Source organism: Vulpes lagopus, chromosome 6 (assembly GCF_018345385.1).
Source record: "Vulpes lagopus strain Blue_001 chromosome 6, ASM1834538v1, whole genome shotgun sequence".
Taxonomy (NCBI): Eukaryota; Metazoa; Chordata; class Mammalia; order Carnivora; family Canidae; genus Vulpes; species Vulpes lagopus.
The window spans coordinates 78247700-78268638 of NC_054829.1; the positions used below are offsets into that span (position 1 = coordinate 78247700).

Sequence of the window (20939 nt, forward strand, 5' to 3'; positions counted from 1 at the left end):
CTTGTGATCTTTCCAAAAGCCATATCCTCTCTTAAAAGAAAAAAAAGTTCAAATATCCTATTTTTTCCTTGCTGATAGTTTAGGTCATTGAAAGATTTAAGTGGAGATGATTTTAAAGGTCTTCTAGCTCAACACTATCATTTTATAAATTTGGAAACTGAGACTCAAAGAAATGAAGAAATTATTTAAATATGAAGAAATTATTTAAATAAATAATTTAAAAATTAATAAAAGTTAATGTTGAGAATTGTAGTAGATAACTAGAAACCAAGATAAAACCCAAAAAGTATATAATTTAAAAAATTCAAGTGAAATTAAGAGCCTAGTGAATGGCTTTAACAGTAGATTTGACACAGTTGAAGTGAAGTAGTGAATTGAATGATAAAGCAGTAGAAATTATTCAGTCTTCAGCACAGAGAACAAAAAGAAAGGAAAATACAGAAAACAGAAATACAGAATACAGAAATTTGTAAGAGACAAATAAGGTCTGGTGAAAATGTTCACTATTAATGTAACTGGTGTACCATAAAGAGAAGAGAGATAGAATGGGAAGGCAACATTTAAAGAGTAACTAGTGAGAGACAACAAGTAATCACCTTGAAACCTACACTGGGTAAAGGACAAGAAGAAGTGCTAATATAAATAATGAGAACCAAGAAAAGAGAAAAAAGATCATAAAACCAGCCAGAGAGTAAGGACCTATTACTTTGAAAGGAGAAACAAGTTACTAAGATGATTTTTCAATAGAAACAACAAAAACCAGGAAACAATGGAAAGATATCTTTCAAGTTGTGAAGGAAAACAATTGTCATTATAGAATTCTATACCTAGCAAAAATGTTTTCCAAACATTAAGGTGAAAAAACACATTTGCAGACAAACAAAAACTGAGAGAATTTATTATCAGCAGATCTACATTAAATGAAGTCCTAGGGGATCCCTGGGTGGCTCAGCGGTTTCGCGCCTGCCTTTGGCCCAGGGCACGATCCTGGAGTCCCGGGATCGAGTCCCGCGTCGGGCTCCCGGCATGAAGCCTGCTTCTCCCTCTGCCTGTGTCTCTGCCTCTCTCTTTCTCTATCTATTATAAATAAATAAAAATAAATCTTAAAAAAAAAATGAAGTCCTAAAGGGTGTTCTTAGGCAGTAGGAAACTCACAGGGACACTCAGAGATGCAGGAAGGAATGAAGTGCAACAAAAAGGTTAGTAAATATGTAAGTAAATCTAAATTTGTATGGTTATTGACTACTCCAAGATAATAAAATACTAATTAAAAATATATATAAAATTAAAATATACAACAAATTACTTGGTTTTTGAGGGGCTAAATGGAGAAAAGGTGTCTTAAAGTCCCTGTATGATCTAAAGAGTAGTAAAAAATACTAATTAGGGTAGACTTTAGTAAGTCATGAATGCATGTTGTATCCCTAGAGTATCACCTAAAGGAATAGGTAAGGAATACATCACTAACAAGCAAATAAAGGAGGAAACAGAATAATAAAAATTCTTGATAAATCCAAAATAAGGCAAAAAGAGAAAAAGGAACAGATACAAAGCAAAAAATAAGATAGAAAAGTTAAACATAAATATATCTGTAATTCCATTAAATATAAAATATTAAAGCTTTCCATTGAAAGATAAAAATGATCAGACTGGAAAAACAAGCAAATAAAACCTAACTATAAGTTGCTTATAAGAAACACGTCTTAAATGTAAAGATTCAGAAACATTGAAAATGAGAGTTTGGAAAAAGAAATACCATTCAAAGACTAAACAAAAGAAAGCCAGTATAGCTTACAATATCTTTTTTAAAAAAATCATCTCTCTTTTTAAATTTATTTTATTTAGAGAGTGAGAGCAAGAGCGAGAGCAAGAGAGAAGGGGCAGAGGGAGGAGAGAAGCTGACTCCCTGCTGAGTGCAGAGCCTCACTGAGGCTAGATCTCAGGAACCTAAGATAATGACCTGAGTTGAAATCAAGAGTCAGACAATCAGCTGAGCCACCCAGGTGCCCCTAGCTTATGATATCTTAATGCAAGAAGAATTACTAAGAATGGCATTTCGATGATAAAGGATCAATCCACCAGGAAAATGTATTTCTTTTAAATGTGTATATACCTAAAACCATGGCTTCAAAATATGTAAAACAAGTATTGACAGAACTGCAAGAAGAAATAGATGCACTCACAATTTCAGCGGGAGATTTTAACGTATCTTTTTTAGTAATTGATAGATAAGTGGACAGAAAATTAGAAATGTAGAATATTTGAACAAATTAATCAACCTGTCCTAATTAATATATAGTATGTAGAACAATATACATAATTGTGAAATACATATTTCTTTCCAATGCATATTGTACATTTGCCAAAAATGAACATATGCCAGGTATAAAGCAAAGTCTTAATTTTCAAAAAATTAAAATTAGAGAGTACATCTTGGAACACTGAGAAATCAATTAGAAATTAATAACAAAAGATACTTAGTAAATTCCCAAATATTTTAGGAAAAAAAATCAATATTTTTCAAAATAATAGGTCAAAGAAGAAATCAGAAACCATTTTGACCAGAATGAAAGAAATATTATACAATTAAAACATTAAATAGAAATTTATAACCCGAAAGATATACATAAAAATAAGGGGCACCTAGCTGGCTCAGTCAGTGGAATGTGCAGCTCTTGATCTCAGGGTTGTAAGTTCGAGCCCCATATTGGGTGTAGAGATCACTTAAAAAGGCACATATAAAAATAAAATGTTAGGGGCACCTGGGTGGCTCAGTTGGTCAAGTATCTACCTTTGGCTCAGGTATTGATCCCAGGGTCCTGAGATTGAGCCGTGCATCAGGTTCCCTGTTTTCCCTCTCTCTTTTCCCCTTCCCCCACTTTTGCTCTCTCTTTTTCTCTCTTAATTTTTTTTTCAAATTAGAGATTTTTAAAAACTCTTTAAAAATAAATAATTTTAAAAGAGGCTGAAGAATCTCAAGAAGTTGGAGAAAAGAATAATAAATCTGAAAAAAGTAGAAAGAAGAAAATAACAATTCTAGGAAAAGATATTAATGAAATGAAAACAAGTATATGGGGCAGCCAGGGTGGCTCAGTGGTTTAGTGCCGCCTTGGGCCCGGGCGTGATCCTGGAGACCCAGAATTGAGTCCCACATCGGGCTCCCTGCAAGGAGCCTGCTTCTCCCTCTGCTTGTGTCTCTGCCCCTGTCTCTCTTTCTGAGTTTCTCATGAATAAATGAAAAAAAATCTTAAAAAAAAAACAACAAGTATATGCTAAAGAGAACCAACAGTGTCATGACCTAGTGTTTTGGAGAGACAAGAAAAATTGATAAACTTCTGATGAGATTGTATTCTCTGACTTTGAAGAATTATTATTTTGGCCAAAAAATGTATTCCAAAATTAACATTGCTGCTTAACCATAATATTTTCCCTCCTTCTCCTTCTTATTTAAAAAAATTAACATACATATAATTTTTTAAAATACTAGTATTTTTATACCCTTTATATATCTTTAATCAGTCAGCTTCAGAAGGAAATTACTTTTTTCATTAAAATGTGATATATGTTCATTGAACAAAGTATAAATATGCAAAAATAAGATTTACTGGAAAATATTAAATCCCAGAAAATAATTGCTTTTGATGTATATTCTTTGAAGCTCACATCTTCCTCATAGATTCTCATATATTTACGAAATGGAGTCAGTGTGTATTGTTCTATAATTTTTTTTACTTAGTATATGTGTAATGACTATTTTCCCATGTAATTAAATATTTTTTTTGCTGAATAACTTTAATAATCAACATGACCTAATTTACTCAAGTGTGCCAGTTACTTGTATTTAGATATTTAGGTTGTTTGCAATATTTCTGCTGTTTGAACAGTGCTGTAGATAAACATTTTTGTAACTAAAACTTTGTGCAAATTACTGATTATTTCCTTTGGATAAATACTTGTTAGTGAAATTGCTGAGAGGAAAAATAAAATTCACTCTTAAGGCTTCCAGTATTTATTGTTCAGTTGCCTTCCAGAGAGATTGTGCCAAGTTCTAATCTCATCAACATCAACAGTGTGTGAGAATATCCATGTCCAATAGTGTCTCTAACGTTAGGCATAATCTTTTCATATAAACTTCACATAATTATCTTATCCTGAAAGTGCTGAATCAGAGTTTCCCAAAGAATGACAGTAGAGGGCATGGAAACCAGAGAACTAGGAAAATGCCATACTTTGGGGAGAGAGCTCAGGGAAGGGGCAGTGATTGGAGTTAAGGGCGTTCTTGCTTAGTGATTTGCAGTTAATTTCTAAGAGCCCTTCAGAGGCCAGGAGCCATATAAAAGGCAAGAGAGATGAAAGCATGGTTGTTCTTAGTTCTGTACTTTTACTTCAATTGTTAATATTATTATTAATTTTATTTATTTATTTTATCTATGTTTACATAGATCCCACAATGTCACTCACCTGAGGTGAGTGCTGTGGGGTGAAAAGAGGCTTACGGAACCTCATGGAGTTATTAGAAGCCCTGAAGTCATATCATGGCTGCATGCAGGGCTGTTTTGGAAGTCAACAGGCCTTTTGGAGCTCAACAATTTTGAAGTGCTTTTTATTTATTTTTATTTTTATTTTTTGCTTTTTATTTTTATTTTAAACAAATTTTATTAAATTCCAGTTGGTTAGCATACAATTATAAAGTACTTTGAAGTTTATAGGCTTTTTATGTATTTCTTATTGGAAAAACTTATAAGAACTACATTAAAAGAGATTTCTTACAGTGCACCTAGAACCCAAACTTCTATAGTACTACAATTTTTTAATTGCTGTTTTTTATCAAAGTAATCATGTGCATAATCTTAAAATTCAAATAGTAAAATAAGACTTATAGTGAAAAATAGTAGTCCCCTAAACAATTTCTCCCACATTCCAGAAGCAGTTAAATCTTTTAGCTGTTTCTATTTTTTTTTTTTAAGATTTATTTATTTATTTATGATAGACATAGAGAGAGAGAGAGAGGCAGAGACACAGGAGGAGGGAGAAGTAGGCTCCACGCCAGAGCCCGACGTGGGACTTGATCCCTGGACTCCAGGATTGCGCCCTGGGCCAAAGGCAGGCGCTAAACCGCTGAGCTACCCAGGGATCCCCTTTTTAGCTGTTTCTTTAGACATTTTCTTCAGTGTTGCGAAATAAATGCTTATACTGCTATTTCTTGATTTTTAACATTATAGATAATATCAATTGATTTCCATAGAAGATTATAATTTAATTCTCTTATATACATTCTCTAGGCATCTGTCTTCTTTTTCTTCACATTGTATAACATCTTCCTCCTTCCCCTTCCCATCTTCCCAGTATTATTTTTGAAACTTTTTTATTATAGAAAATCGAACACAGAAAGTAGTGAAAATATTGAAGTGAACCCCAATGTGCCCATCACGTAGCTTCAATAATTATTAAGTTGTGATCAAACTTTTTTTTTTCTATGTCCTCTGTGGTGAATAGTTTGAAGTAATTCCAGACATCATATTGTTTCATCTAGAAATATTTTAAGATTTATGATTCCAGTATAAAAATATAATAGTTTTTTTTTTTGTCAGATTAGTTTATAGTGCTGACTTTATTATAGCCATGTAAATATTGCTCATGGATTTTGGTTTACAACTTAATGTGGAGCCACGTTTTCTAGCTGCCTTCTGAGAAAAGGTGCAAGAAGATCAATTTTTTTATTTTTTATTTTTTTAAGATTTTATTTATTTATTCACGAAAGACACACAGAGGCAGAGACACAGGCTGAGTGAGAAGCAGACTCCATTCAGGGAGCCCGACGTGGGACTCGATCCTGGGTCTCCAGGATCACGTCCTGGGCTGAAAGCAGGCGCTAAACTGCTGAGCCACCTGGGCTGCCTGGAGAACAATTTTTTTAAACCTTGTATATCTGAAACTTCTTGATCCTACCTTTACTATCAATTAATAAAGTCAGCTGTAGAATTCTAGGTTGTAAGTGATTTCCCTCGGAATTTCTAAGGTGTTGTTTCATTGTGTTCTATCATCCATTGTTATTGGAAAGACATCAGCCATCATGATTCCCAGTCATTTGTTGTTTGTTTTTGCCTGTCCTCTGGAATGTTTTAGGATCTTTTCTGTATCTCTGGTGATCTGAAATTTTGTGATGTTGTACTGTACTTGTATACATATATTTTTATCCATTGTACTGAGCATATAGTATATGCTTTCAATACAAGATCTCATGACCTTCAATCCTGGAAAATATTGTTAAATTATTGCATTGATGACTTCCTTCTCCCCTCTGTTTTCTCTGGTCCCTCCTTCAGAATACACAGCCATGTTCTTTCCTCTCCCCCAGCTTCCCCTCTTTTCTACTCCCCTTCCTTTTCTTCTCTCCTTCTCTGTCATTTGGTTTTAGATCTTTCTACACAGGGAGTCTGGAAGCCAGCATTTCTGGGAGACAAATGGGGGTGGGGGCTGTGGTCTCCCCACTGAGTGTACAGACTGTCACTTATCTCGCCCTGTTCAGTAAGATGTTTCACTGGACTGTGCTTGGTGGTCCCAGATATAGAGCATTTCTGGTTCAGCCTCTCCACAGGGTAAATCTTCAGTCTTCTAGCAGGGTTGGTGGGAGAGAGGGTGATCAGAAGTATCTATCTGTTAGCTCGCATTGTCAGCCTTTCCAGAGTTTTTGCAGTGTTGACCACTGCTTAAAGACAGTTGAAGCTGAGAAACCTGAAATGCTGGTCACTATTTCCCTGCTTTCTATCTTTGAAAATTGTGATCTCTATCATCTGGTATTATTGCCTCCTCTTCTCTTTGATAAGCATTTGTATACTTTTATCTCTTTTATTTTAGTGGAACTTTAGGAAAAAGTAGAGATGAACAGTTTTATCTATTGTGTTTCACCAAAGACTTAGCACAACAGATTTTTATTTCTGCAGGTCACCTTTCTAAAGTAGTTAAAAGAAGGAAAGGAAGGAGGAGGAGGGAGAAAGAAGAGGGTGTGGTTATATTGAGGAAGTGCTACTGATCCTTGTACCACAGATTTCTCATAGAGAATAAAACCAGGACTGCCTCAGGGCTTGTGTTTTGTTCCTAGGATCTCTGGGGATGTGTGGTCATAGGTGAGTCTTCATCTAGAGAATAGGATACATTTGCCAAAAAGACTGGTGAACTGGTTCAATACAACAAATATTTATTACAAAATGAATTTCCAAAGTCATTTTTCACCTTTTAACAAGAATTAATTTCATCATCTGCTTAATCAAATGGGGGACTAGATTTCTTTTGAAATAAATGGAGAGGAAGGGCAGCCCCCGTGGCGCAGCGGTTTGGCGCTGCCTGCAGCCCAGGGTGTGATCCTGGAGACCCTGGATCGAGTCCCATGTCGGGCTCTCTGCATGGTGCCTGCTTCTCCCTCTGCCTGTGTCTCTGCCTCTCTCTCTCTCTCTCTGCATCTCTATGAATGAATGAATAAATAAAATCTTTAAAAAAAAATAAATGGAGAGGAAAATGAAAGTATTTCCATTTCCATGATGGTTTATTCTGTCCTTCAAATAAGTTTCTGTTCAAACACCAACTAAAATTTGGGTTTCACAAAATATTTCGTTTATTTAGTCACTCTCTTACTCCTTTCTTTTATTTCCCAGAGCAAGATAACTGTTTTTTATTTGAGAGAAGGGGAGAGAGAGCACAGAGGGAGAGGGAGAAGACTCCTGCCAACTAGAGAACCCGATGCAGGGCTCAATCCTAGGACCCCGAGATTGAGATCATGACTGGAGCAGAAGGCAGACCCTCAACTGTCTGAGCCACCCAGGTGCTCCAGGGTAACTGTTTTGTAGTAGATTGTGATTTAAGGTGGTGGTACAGGCCTGTTTTCCTCATGAATTAAGTTTTTCAGCACAGATTAAGTGACTGCTATTATGTGGTATTGTTTGGGGTTCTTTGGATGAAAAGATAAACAAGGTAGGATTTTTATGAGCCTGTAAGTTTATAGCCTTGTAAAAATCTGGTCCCCATATTAAAGAAAGAAATGAATTAGTTTACATGTATGGTGAATGAACAGTTGTTTGAGTTCCTGGCAGGGAGGCTTATTCTATAAAGGCAAATCACATAGATTTTAAATTAGTTAGACTTGGCTCTCATTCTAGCTTTGCCATTGTGTTAGATTGTGAGGATTGTGTTAAACAGGATAATGTGAGCCTCTTGACCCTATACGAATGTTTTGTTTGAGTTTTATTTTTAAGATGTTAGGGATCCTGAGGCACTAGATTGGATGGTGTAACTATGTCCAAGGAATGCAGAGCATTTGCCTGCCATACTATTTGGTAACCTGATTGTTGTGGTGCTTTCCTGAAAACTTAAATCTAATTGTTCATTGTGAGAAGTTTCTGGACATGTTCTGTGGAACTAGTCCAATCTGGAGGTGACCTTTGAAATAATTAAAAATTAAAAGCTGCTACTTGTGCTGCATAATAAGAAAGTGTCATTACTTCACTCTAAATCCCAAGACCTTCTTTTCTATAAAACATGTGAACAGTGTCTAGAAACAAATTTATTTGGGATTTTTTTGTTTCCTTCAGAAGTGTAAAGAAATGACTCCCTTTTTCACTGGTGAATAGTCTGCTAATGGAGACTCATAGAATCATAGATTTTTTTTTTTTTAGAATCATAGATTTTTGAAGCTACAAAGTACCCTAGAGACCACCTGATTAAAACTTTTAATTTTATTGATAAAGAAATTAAGCTTGAGAGAGGCTATTACTTGTCCAAGACTACAGAGCTATTAACTAGTGAAGTCTTAAAAAAACAGCCAGTTCTCTGCTTCAGTTTCAGCTGTGTAATAAAATAACTCAATGTGATATTTTATCAGAGCTCTTTAAATGTTTTCTAGTGAGTCTCAGCTTAGAAAAGATGGAATCCCAAAGGGTTCTAAAACAAGTTTGCTGAAATTATGTAAGAAAATTTTTTAAAAATTAAATTCATCAGTGAATTGAGATGTTGTAAGCATTCTTGAGTGTCTAAATTAACACTCTAGTTTTCATATGATACATAGCTATTAATTATGTATTTGTGTTCTTAATTATTTATCTCAAAATATATCTGAAGCACCAAGTTGTCCTGTGTTAAGAATACTGGTGATTGTTACTGCTTATTTGTGAATGGCAGTTACTGATGCTCAGTAACTTGACCTGATACTCCACTTCTTTTGATGTCATTTTTAACAAGATCCATCCTTCTTTTCTCACTAGTGTTTATTGTGGCAAATTATAGTGGTCATGAATACACAATACCTGTTAAGAACACATGCACCAACAAAATCCATGTGACTTGTGTTTCATCAAATGATAATGAAGTATTTTGATAATGAAGTATTTTCATGGTTGGCAGCAGAATGACCCTGGCTCTTCTGTGAATAATATCTTCTTAGCTTTAAATGTGGGCTGGAGAAATAGTCTTCTTTTAAAAACTCTCAAAGAATGTAATTCACACTCTTTCTTTGGGGAAAGCCTTGCAATATTGCTTTCCCTTTGCAGGCTGAAAAAGCTCCAGGTTTGGAATTCTGTTGTCCTTTTGTCTTTTGGCTTCTGCCTCAGTCCTCTGAGGAGAGGAGGCAGTGATTGGGAACAGCCTGATCCTGAAAATGGTGGAGTTGGGGCAATGCCAGTGGAGGGAAAGCTCACAATAAGTGCCGTGTTTTGGTTAATTGATCTAAGGGCCTGAGCATCCTTAGCAGCAGATATGCAGTTGGCTTTCATATCTGGTTTCGGGTTTGTGTTACTCTTTCCTTTCTTCTCCTTAAATTTTGTTCCTGAGGAGTTATCTGCTATATCCTTTGCATCCATTAAAAAGAATATGAGTCCAATACACACTTATAGTAAAAAATTCAAATAGAATAAAAAGGTTATTATATGCCTTGCCTTGTACACCCCTCCAGTCTTAGCCTTCACAGGAAACACCATCTGTACATTCTTGTATCTTCTTTTAGACATTTTCCATGTGAACATATATGTATATGTATATGTTCCTGAATGGGAGTATAGTACACATATAGTTCTCTTTCTTCCCTTTTCACTTAGTACATTTTGGAGATCTTTTTGTATCACCACATGTGGTGAACTCATTCTTTTAAATGACTAGGTCATTTTCCATGTTTAGGAGGTTCCATTATTTATTGTTTTTCTCATTCTATTTCTTCTTTTCCTCAGAAAACATACCCCAAGACAAGCATTCATCAATCTCATACTTAAGGTTTGAGGAGGCTCAATTTTCCAGTCCCAAGAAAGCCAACACATGTCAGCTTGGGAGCATCATTAACCATCAGCATCTGCTCTTCCCTTTTCACTTCTTGGTGTATGAGAATTGGTGTATTTCCCAAAAGTGGTGTTTCCCAAAACCAGACCTGCAGTGGTGGCACCAAGGGACAGTGGGTCCTGGAAAAATGAATGGGAAGCTGGGTATGTCAGTGGCAATTCCTTAGATTGGACACAAAGCAGGAGATTAAGGTACTGTGCTGTCAGAATTTTCAAGGTCAGTAATGTTGCTCACTCCATTTCAAATCGAGTTAGCTCAGAAGCCTATTCCAGTAGCTTTGTGTGTTTTCTCAGATAGGAGGAAAGTCTTGGAGCTTATAAAGCCCATCTTGGGAAAAGCCCACAGATTCCCACAGGAAATTGAAATGTCAGTCTTCACCTGCCTTCAAGCAAGAGTACTAAACTTTGGACAAGATAAATAGTTTTCAAACTCCTTTTAGAAGGGGAACCTATTTTCCAAATGAAATCTCTTTTACAATTCCCAGTAAATAAAAGGAAGAAAGAAAGTGGAGCTGCAGGGTATGAGTTGCATACCCTCCATCAATTCCCTCCATCAATTCCCACAGCCTGGCATCTTACAGAACACAGAAAAACAAGTAGACTAGATAAGCATCATTTAATTTCATCCAAGATATTATGATTTTATCTTTCTTTGTCTTTTAATAGTATTTAGACACCATGAAGGGTTTATACTTTGTGTATAATTTTGAAGAAGAAACATCTTCTCTTTGTACTTTTTAAAAGAGCCTGTTTTTTTTTTAATTTTTATTTTATTTATTTATTTATTTATTTATTTATTTATTTATTTATTTTTTAAAAAGAGCCTGTTTTGAATGGACCAAAGGGTAGCCAGTTGGTTGAAGATCAGATACATCATTTCAGTTAACTTTTAGCTACTAAAGGAAAATTTAGAAGTATCCAGACTGGAAGAACTAGTTTGTAAGGGCAGCAAGTCTTTAAACAAATTCCAAAGCCTGTGAAATTGATTGCTTTCAGTGTTTACTGCAGTCAAATGATTAACTAGGACCCTGAACTGAGCCCACTGGAGAAATGATTTATGCTGTGAATGCAGAAAGGAAGTTTGCATATGACCATTGGATTTCTTCCTGAAGTCCTTTAAACATTGCTTATCTTGGGGACACCCACTACTTAGAGCAATTTTATTTCCTTTTGTATCTTATATTGCCTTAATCCAGAGACCAGGGCTAGTCTTGTAGTATTTACTGAGTTTGGTTTCTCAGGGCTTTCTAGGGGATGCCACTGAGTCCATAGGAGAAAGGTGTGCTTCAAACCATTTGAAGTGTGTAGTGCTCTGAAATTTTTCACCATCACAAATGAAGTAGTTGGTTTATGATTAATCAGTTTTTTCTAACTAAAGAAACACAATGCTCACAAACATTGAATCATACTATAATTATTTGGGATTTCAAAGATAAAATGTATGTTGATTAAAGCTGGAGCCAACTTTTGTGGAACCTTTTTTTTTTTTTAACACTTCTCTCATACCTTGAAGTGTGAAATGGAAATGGAAAGCTCCCATTTCCCCGTATTGAAATAGCATACATCATTTAAAAGTATGTGCTGAGCATGTACTATGTGCCAGTCAGTGTTCTACATCATTGGGATACAGAGAACAGAACAGAACAGAAAGTTCTGTTGAAGGGAACAGAAAGTTCTTACTCAGAGGACCTTCATTTTCGCTCTTTTAGCTAAGTCATTTAAAAATTTGGTGAAAAATTATCAGCTCCACCTTCTGCAACAGATGTTATTCGAGAAAGATAATGTGCTTCAGGATAGTGAAACTTGTTATTTTGGTAGGGAATTTAATTTTCTGTGTACTCAAGATAGGGCTAATGGAATATGAGTATCATGGGCTTGTCCTGAGTATAAAATAAAAGATAAATACACAGTTTTTCCACAATGTGCTATTACCTACCTACATATGGAAGAATAAGACAAAAAATAAACATATACATTCCTCTAGGTGTAATACAGACTAAAAAGAAAAAGCATTCAGTTGCAACTCTGTTCAATAGAGAGCATCAAGAGAGACCTGAAGAGTTGCTGATAGATAGTTTCCTTGGCTCCCTAGAGCAAGGGATTTCTAAAACCTTCACATTTCTTATTTTTCTGTTATAGCTAGCAGAGTGGTAGGGCCTAATAGCTGATGCGAACTTTCAAGAATTCTTAATCTTTGTTGGGAAGATATATTAATTTTTAAGGTAGTGCCTTTGCTTTCTTTTGCTATAATATCTTAGTCTGTAGTTGGAAAGAATCATAGTTGGTCAACTGGGTTCTGAGCAGGACTGATTCTAAGTGATAGTACAGAAGCTAAATCAGTATTTGCATTGTTCTATTTATTCTGTATCATGTCACACTATAATTTATTGTACTATTATGTTATATTTTAGAAGAATGAATGTTGGTGTTGCCGTTAAGAAAGGTTGAAATCTGTTTAAATTTGAATTGGTATCTTTTCTGGTGGAGTCATGTGTGCTTGGAGTAGTGCTATCCTTTTGCCTGGTTTTGTGGTACTGCTGTACTGCTCAAGGCACTTCCCCCTTCCTCTTGTTCACAGGAAAGACTGAGGTGCAGGAAGGAGACTGCGTGGCTTAAGATATCTGAACACATGGTTGGGTTGAGTTTCTCACCTGCATGTCTTTGTTTAGGGCCCTGGGTTGCTTATTTCCAGGCTCTCAGGGAGAGTAAAGGACTTGCTAATTTGAAATTGAGTACCTGGTTCAATTCAAACCTCATTGCTGTTCCAATTTGTATACTCCTATGTTTTCTTCAATTAGAGGCAAGCCTTTCGAATACAAGAAAAGACCCTTCCCTTGCACTTTTCTTGTGCGTCCCCCATGTCACATAGTTCTTTGTATATAAGCCTAATTATTTGCTGATTGATTGAGAGTGGCCCAGAGCTAATAACTCACAAATCATAACTGATTCAGTTTTGGAGAATTCATTGATTTGTTCCTCAGATATTTGTTGAGGTCTTAGTGTGTGCCCAAGAACTATTGGGAATAAATAATTACTCCTTTGGTTGAATCTAAATGTGATTCTCAGTGCTAATGAATTTATATGATATGACCAGGGAAATTGGTCTCATTACTTGTAGACATGTTCTGTTGGCTTACTGGTCCTATTTACTTTACTAAGAATAACACAGAACTCTCTTTTCTTTCTATTCCCAGTGACCGAGCATAAGCTTAAACCTTCTTTTTTTTTTTTAATTTTTAAAAATTTATTTATGATAGTCACAGAGAGAGAGAGAGGCAGAGACACAGGCAGAGGGAGAAGCAGGCTCCATGCACCGGGAGCCCGACGTGGGATTCGATCCCGGGTCTCCAGGATCGTGCCCTGGGCCAAAGGCAGGCGCCAAACTGCTGTGCCACCCAGGGATCCTGCTTAAACCTTCTTTATTGCTTACCTGGATTGCTGCTACAGGTTAACAGCTGTCTCTATTTTATTGGTGTTCTTGCCTCACTGACGCCCACTTTCTGGGTTCTTCCACAATGATGCTACAGTGATCTTTCTAACCTGAAGACTGGTAATATCTCTACAGGGTTTTGTCCATGATGTATAAGACATTCTGCTAGCCTTCCAGCCTTAATTTTAACTATGCCTCCCTCTCCACCCTTTGTGTTCTAGAAATGTCCCATCAGTGACAGTATCTATTGGACTAAGAGTGCTATGAGGGTAGGGTTCATATCTGCATACACCTCTTTGAATCTCTGAGATCCAGAAGGGTGCCCAGAATATAGTGGGGTTCCATAAGTGAATTTTGCTCACTCTTTAAAACTGATGAGATTTCAGTTTGTTAGCAAGCCAAACTACGTTGCCTTCTGTCTAATCCCTTAAATTCTTTTAGATGGATTCAGCATTGTTAAAGCACTTCGTGAAATGGAAAATAGATGGCTCTTTCCTTTCACTGCTCAACAGAACTGAGAATTGTATTTAGAATATTTAGCATTTGACTACTGCTAAGGACTGTCTGTGTATTTCTTTAGGTTGTCCTCCTCATCTGATATGAGGAGGTGGTATTAATTTCTAAAATAACAGAAAGGAGGAATAAAGTAATGCAGGGGACTTTCACAGTGTGTTCTTTAGAGAATCTTCTGCCTTTAATGATCTTGAGAATAGAACATGAAGTAATTTGATGGATTACTCAGTGTTCCTTGAATCTGCTTTATATTTCATAATTTTTCCCTTTTCAAGTTTTGTAAACCAGTTTTCCTCATAATATCGATTATAGCATTTTTTCAGCAATGTTCAACCAATTTGTGGCTCTAGTGTTACTTTATGATCTTGTTGCTCAACTAGATCGGATTTCTTTGCTTAAGAAATCTCTGCAAATTCTTCAGAGTCTTTTGTTCAGTGTAAATTTATCTATTCTAACAAATTTGGATTGCATATTATTCCCTATTTTCTTTCTTCATGGTCATTTCTTATTTATGTTTTTTTTTCCTTATCTCTATTTCATTAGGCCAAGAGGCTGTATGAATATGTGTGCAGCTTACATATGGCGTGACCTTTATATTCAGAGATGGGCCCACTCACTGTTGAGGTTGATATCTTGAATTGTGCTTCATAGAAACACAGGAACAATAATGTCACCCACAATTTCTCTTAATCTCTTCGTCCTCTTAGAACTAATGGTGTACATTTTAGAGGAAATGGTATTGTCTCTGTATAAAGATTGATATACTTTGAACAAAAATTCAGGCTTAGTGGAATTAAGAGACTTGCTCAATAAGTAATCTATTTGCTTAAAACCCACTTAAATGTTTTTTGTTTTGTTTTGTTTTGTTTTTTTTGATGGTGGGATTTTTTATACATTCTTAAAAGGAGAGACAACATTATAAGGAACTCACATATATATGTCACTCAGCTTTAAAAGCTAGCAACATTCACCTATTTTAGGGCCTGGCCTTTAGCACTTGCTCTGCACCTAACATAGGTTCTAAAGAAATTCAGTTGACATTGGGTAGATCAGAAGGTATCAGATTTCTTTTTAGGCTCATTTTAATTGCATGTATGTAATTATTCTCATAACCACTTTAAGTTGTGCTCATTGTTATTTAAAAAAACACAAAAAACTAAGAAAATCCATTTTTAATCCCTGGAGGGGAAAAATGCACAAATAAGTAAATTGGAAATCTTAGCAGATGGGTAACTGAAAACAAACAAAGCAGAATTATCCTGAGAGTTTTATCACTGTTCCAAATACTAAGAATGTGTACTTTATTTGGGAGATTCAGTATACCCTGTCCTTGAATATCTAGCAGCAGTTAATTCCCTTTTCTTGAGTTTTCTCCACTCTGTGGTCTGATGTGCTTCCCTCTACCATCTTCCTGACTCAGGGAATACTCACACATACACACACAAAGGTAATGGAGTAGCATGAGTGATCCTGTGTGACAAAGTGTCCTTTAATGATTTCCATTATTTTTGGATGAGGCACTGTATTGTTTTTGATTATTCACATCATTTCTCAATTTTCTTCACACAGATAATAAAACATTGATTCACGTAGCTTCATTAACCTGTAAAATCCTTGAGGCCATAGCTCATTCATCTTGTATCCTCAGCACCTAGAACAGGACCTTGACTTCCAGCATCTTCTTGGTGCACATTAGTTGGCTGGAGCAGAACCATGCCATTGGTTAAGAACCTACATGTGAAATGCTTTATTATTAAAACTAGATTGATATACTCTGAACAAAAAAACTTTTTGGCATGTGTTTAATGAAATAAAAAGATTGTTATTATTTTGAGAACAAACTGAAAAATGAAAAAATTAAACTGATTTAATATTACTCTGAGCACACTGCCAAGAATAAAGTAAATGGAGTAAATCATGCTGAAATGGGAAGGAAAGAAAACAAAATCTAATGGAGGGAAAGGTTATAGTTAGAAAGCAAAGTTATTTTTCAAAACTATTATTTCCGTCATGACCTTTTCTTCAAGTTAACTGATGATACAGTCACTTGCTTTTTCCAATATAGAAACACATGGCATTCTAGCAGTTTATTTATAACCCACTGTGAAGAGCAAGTAGCAAAGAAGAATGCTCAATTCTGCATTTTAAACACGACTCTTCCTGTGGTCAGGATGAAATGTTATTCTGCTTGTCCCGTGGTATCTTTTACATCTGAGCAAACATACCTGGCTTACTTTTCCCAACTTCCTCCTCTCTTTTTTCTCTGTTCAGGAAATCAATTTGGTTGAGTTTCTCATGTAGAGCGAAACCCATGGATTTGTACAGAGCTGGTGAGCGGACCATCAATGGGATCTCTGTTAGCTCATTTTTCATCAGGGAGATACATTTCTTTCCCAAAGCTGTGATCTAGGAGAGTTGCCAAAAAGCTAGAGTTTAAAAAAAATACACAAAACCCAGCAAACAACGTAATTCTTTCATGTGATGATCTCTCCCTTTGTGCTCATTATGCTGTTGCTGGCTGACCAGTTCTAAAATAGAGTTCACGGTTCCTTTGCCTTTGGCTCTTTCTGGGTTTTTGGAATCTTAGTCAAAGCTTGATTCCAAATAGTTGTCCACTGACAGCATTCAAAGGATGGACATGGAAGACTATCTGTTTGTAGGTTAGGACTAAATTGAAAAATGATAGAGGCTCATGAACAATTTCTCAGGTTCACTTATGTGAGCTTAGTGGGTGTAAAATATTTACAAAGCTTTTTTTTTTTTTTTTTCCAAAGCTTTTATGTCCAGATCTGAACTTGTGTGTTCTTTGAATCCAAAGCCCTCACTTTTCTTTTCTTTTCTTTTCTTTTCTTTTCTTTTCTTTTCTTTTCTTTTCTTTTTTTTCTTTCTTTTTTTTTTTTTTTTTTTTGATATTTCTGTCTATCTCTTTGGCAGGATCTATAGCAGTGGCTTAAAACACCATCTTACACCATCTTTTCTTTTTTGGGTCCTCAGCTAGACTGGTAATGGAACTAACCAGCTGACCTAATTTATTTCCATCTGCTTAATTTTATGCATGCCTCTTTGGTAGCCAGAGCCAGCTTTCCTGACAAGAAGAAACAGTGATGCCCACCCACTTAGTGGGAGCCAATTTATTTATTTATTTATTTTATTTTACTTGAATTCAGCTTCTATGTAAGATTCTCTAAAGAAGTAGTTGTTTTTCCATTACCCAAACAAGACATTGTCCCTAGGTGGCTTTGGAAATCTGCAAAATGACCTCTGTTTCAAGGAGGCCTTTCTGATGATTGAATTGAATTGACTGATTCTAAATATTACACCATTAGTGAAAAATATCTAACAATCATTTGTGCCTGAGACAACTGTGGATTTAGCTTAGTTGCTTTCAACTGTGGATATCAGGATACCACTGTGGCGAACGTCTCCCACTGCTTCCACACCAGAAGGATGGTGAGGATGGCTCATTGCCAGTTTTCAGCAATGTAGTGTTCATCTCCGTCTAGTGCCGTCTCTCCTCTGCTGCAACCACAGGATCAGGATGCCTATACACTTCCTTTTCTAACCTCTGAATCCTAGCAGCTCTTTCTTTCTTGGCCTTTCCAGCTACTCTTTCTACTTTGATTGCCCAATGGAAGTTTCTCATTAGGCTCTGATAAGTAAAAAGAGACATCAGAAGCTGTGGTGCTTCAAGCAACATTCAGTGAATTAAATTCTTTTGTGTACATTGTAATCAATAAGCAAAACATTTCTATATCACCTTGAAAATATATCACATATTACATTTTTAGGCTTGCTGCAATTAATAGTATGCTGAGGAGAATGATATTTGGATTCTTTTGATCTCAGTTCTTAGTAGCAAAACTAAGTTTTTGTTTACTTTCCTGTACCTCACATGATTTCTTTTTCCAAAGTAAGCTGGTTGTTGGACTCTCTTGTTCACTTGGCTATACCATTGCTGTTTCATGCTTAGAAATCTCTTATTGGAGAATGGCTGTTATGTTGATATGGTGTTAAATTATGATTACTGTGTTTTGGCTTTGTGCATTCAGTAATGATGAAGTGTAGACACAATGATTGAAATCAGTAGATGTGGGGATCCCTGGGTGGCTCAGCGGTTTAGCGCCAGCCTTCGGCCCAGGGTGTGATGCTGGAGTCCCGGGATTGAGTCCTGCATCGGGCTCCCTGCATGGGAGCCTGCTTCTCCCTCTGCCTGTGTCTCTGCGTCTGTGTGTGTGTGTGTGTCTATCATGAATAAATAAATAAAATCTTAAAAAAAAAAAAAAAGAAATCAGTAGATGTTGTCTGGGATAGTTTAACTATAGTCCTTAAACCAGGCAGTAGCAGGGGCTTTTTGACATATGGAACAGTGCTTTTCAATCACATAATGTAACATTTGGTCAGCAGTGAAGGGTGTCACACATAGTTGATACTACTGATGGGGTAAAACTTATCAGTAGATAGGTATTCACAGACTTTGTGAGAGCAAAAGAGAGCACAAAACTCAGTGGATAATTTTTTTGAGAGAAAAATCATCAAGTTGGAATACAAACCAACTGCCTCCTTTGGAGCTTCATTGAGGGGATTGATGTCACAGGAATATAAAAGGTGGGCCTTAACAGTTCAGAGAGTGATTAACTAAAAAGGCAGGTAGAAAAGATGTGATGGTGTGGATAATTAAATTTTTTAGGAGTGGGACAGTGAGTGCTCCTGTGAGTTGCATGTTGTTTGAGATAATGCTGTAAGACAGAACTTTCATGTTGCTATGGACTCTATTCTAGAACTCCTTTAAGTGATTGTGATTCAAGAGAAAGTGGAAATTCTTATTTGGGCAATCTGTTTTAATTGTGACATTGCTCGGGACTGTGTGGATCATGGCTTTTTAAGTTTGCAGTAGTAATTAATTTTCTAAATTTTTGATATGATTTACTTTTAAAAATAATTAAGAATCAATTCATGATTATTCCTATATTATTACTCTCATTCATAATGGTTTAAAGAGCTTTCCTTCCATGGGAGAAAAAGGATGCTCTAGGGATTGTGCATAATCCCCATCATATCTACTCTACAACTCCGAGTAGGTATGTATTACTATTAATCAGTGTGGTGATTACCATTTATTTATGGTGCTTGTGATTTGTGATATTATAAGTTTTAATTTACCCATGGGTAAATTTTTAATAAGGAAGAAGGCAAGAATAGATGAAGAAAGCCTGATAATGTGTATCTCCACTGAACACAAAAAAGTATGTTTAAATGTTTGCCTTAGTAAGAATACAATAGTGCCATGGGTCATAAACTAAAGGATTATAGGTCAGATATGTCAAACATAACCTACAGACATGTTTTATTTGTCTCTCATGGTGTTTAAAAATTTTTGAGTCTATTGACAAAATATCAGATTTCATAGGAAAATCTGACTTTCTAACTTGAGCAGTTGGAAGGTTTCAGAACTTTGGGCCCATATTCCAATGACAACCATCATCTGGGAGTGTTTAGGATGTGATGATCTCTCCCTTGCTCATTATGTGGGGCATGTGCACTCACATGCTGTTGCCCCCACAATGCTTTTTCTTAGGTCCTGGCTGCTGCTTCTGTTTATGTAGGCTTCGGAGTATGCTGTTTCTAACTGATCACTAAGTCAAAGGTAGACAAAATGATGAAGTTTAAAAAGTTTGTTATAATCCTAGTAATATTAATAATCTTAAATGCCTATATATTTTGTGTTATTGTAATGTAAAACAAAAAAGTAGGGCCTATTTCTTTTAATTAGAATAGTTCCATTGGGTCAGAATAAGAACTCAGTAAATATTACCTATTATCATTACTTCTAGATAGAGTCGTCAGTGTTATCTACTTTATTACAAGTTTTTATGTTTTTTGTTTGTTTTTTGGCTCAAAAAAGTCTTCTGCAGTATTGGGAGTATGTTTGGTATGTCTGCATCATCCATCAGTACTGTACCTCTGTACCTTAGAAAACCCTAAAAAAAAAAGAAAAAGAAAACCCTGTACTAAATCTAACTTTTAAAATTTTATCTAGTGCCATAGATCTTCACCTGTAAAAGAAGGAGGCTTTTCTTTGCTGTCTACCTTGTATGGTAAAAGAGAGTAGAAATTCTGTAGAGACAACTGAGGCTACTGGTAGAAAGATGCAGAAAAGATTTTGTCTTCTATAAATGAATTTGATGAGGATGGATTTAGTCATCCATTTTCCAATTCCTAATTCCATGCATTTTTCTAAGCCTTGGTAGGTGAATACAGAAAAGGATAAGTATCAAGTTGTGGCCAAAGGATATACAAAATACAAATTTGTTGATTATGGAAATGAACTTTGTGCTTCATGTGTCACTTGTCTTGTAGATTTAATGTTATTTTCTTGACTTTGACTTATTGCCAGAAGGAGGAAAAGTAGATTTTACTCTTACGCCTTGAACCCATAAGAAAAATGCTTTTTAAATCTGCATACATGGGATATAACACTAACTTGGGATGATGCTCAGCATCAATGGAAACTTATGATTATGTCCTCCCATCTTGTTCATTCTCCCAGAAAAATTTGGTTTTAAGTGGGAAGAGATAGAAATGGTGCCAAAAGAACTATTTCTTGTGTTCAAAATTGCTGTTTTCTTGAGTCCTACGTTTCAGAGCACCCACTGTCCTTTCAGAGGAAACAGAAAGTAGTA

The 20939-nt window shown here is 35.8% G+C and overlaps 1 protein-coding gene across 2 annotated transcripts in view; it reads left to right on the forward strand.

The window, feature by feature from the left end:
* The window catches only part of FRAS1 (Fraser extracellular matrix complex subunit 1), a 429868-nt gene that overhangs the window by 63642 nt on the left and 345287 nt on the right, over positions 1 to 20939 (forward strand). The gene's annotated exons all lie outside the window — the stretch shown is intronic.